This window comes from Glossina fuscipes, unplaced genomic scaffold (genome assembly GCF_014805625.2).
Source record: "Glossina fuscipes isolate IAEA_lab_2018 unplaced genomic scaffold, Yale_Gfus_2 0, whole genome shotgun sequence".
Taxonomy (NCBI): Eukaryota; Metazoa; Arthropoda; class Insecta; order Diptera; family Glossinidae; genus Glossina; species Glossina fuscipes.
This window is the reverse complement of record NW_023998414.1, coordinates 74,725-75,650: the sequence shown is the minus strand read 5'-3', so window position 1 is coordinate 75,650 and position 926 is coordinate 74,725. Positions and strand designations below refer to the sequence as shown.

Genomic DNA, 926 nt, shown 5'->3' with positions numbered 1-926 from the left:
ATATATCTTCATTTCAGAACTGTATAAAATAGCTGACTTATTTGCCCGCCTTATGAGAAATAGATGTGAAAGCTCGAAAAATTGGACAAAAGAAAAATTTAATCATTTTGTAAGTTTGTGGTCAGTCATGTGGTCATGGTCAATTTTTTTCGATTTTCGCACGTAAAGATTAGATGTGGAAATTATGAGCCTGCATTCTTCATAATTTCCGAATAACGAGGAAAAATTCACAAATTTTTGTTAAAAGAAACGGACTTGCGTTCATTTTTACCCTCCACGGCGGGCTTCTCTGCTCTGACCAATTTGGCCCATTTTTAATACCAACCTCGACGCAAAAAAAAAAATTCAATATTATTTAAATCGATATCTTCACTTTTGCTTTAGGAAAAAACAAAAACAAACAAAAGGAGTATACCCCGATTGGTCGAAATCAATGAAATCACACAAATTGTAAGGACACTATTGCAGCTATTGTGTACGAAAGGAAGACTAAACGACTATTGTCTAAAATTGCTCCCTAATATGTATCTCGGAAGTGCAATACTGCTCGCGATATGAGCAGCGAAGATGACTTTCCCTTCCCGCCCAAAATTGTGATGGCTATTCAACTATAAAAGCGAACTAAATACCTTTGGAAACGTTGAAGATGAGTAAGCGCTTAAGTAAATTATAGACTCATCGCGAATATGCCTACAAAAAAAAGAAAAAAAAAAAAAAGACTATCCAAAATATTCAAAAAAAAAGACAACATTTACGCGAATTTCCATGTCCTGAGGAAATATTGCTGTTAAGTATTTCTCTTCTTCGCTTGGCAATACGACCCAAAGTAATGGAGCAAAGCAAACTCTTTTGCTTCAGGATATCAACAAAAATCTCGAAGCTATGAATATATCGATTCACGAAACACGTCACATTTTATCAAATGG

The 926-nt window shown here is 34.8% G+C and overlaps 1 protein-coding gene across 1 annotated transcript in view; it reads right to left on the bottom strand.

The window, feature by feature from the left end:
- LOC119633043 (polyglutamine-repeat protein pqn-41) overlaps nucleotides 1–926 on the bottom strand; it is a 14,959-nt gene that overhangs the window by 12,052 nt on the left and 1,981 nt on the right. The gene's annotated exons all lie outside the window — the stretch shown is intronic.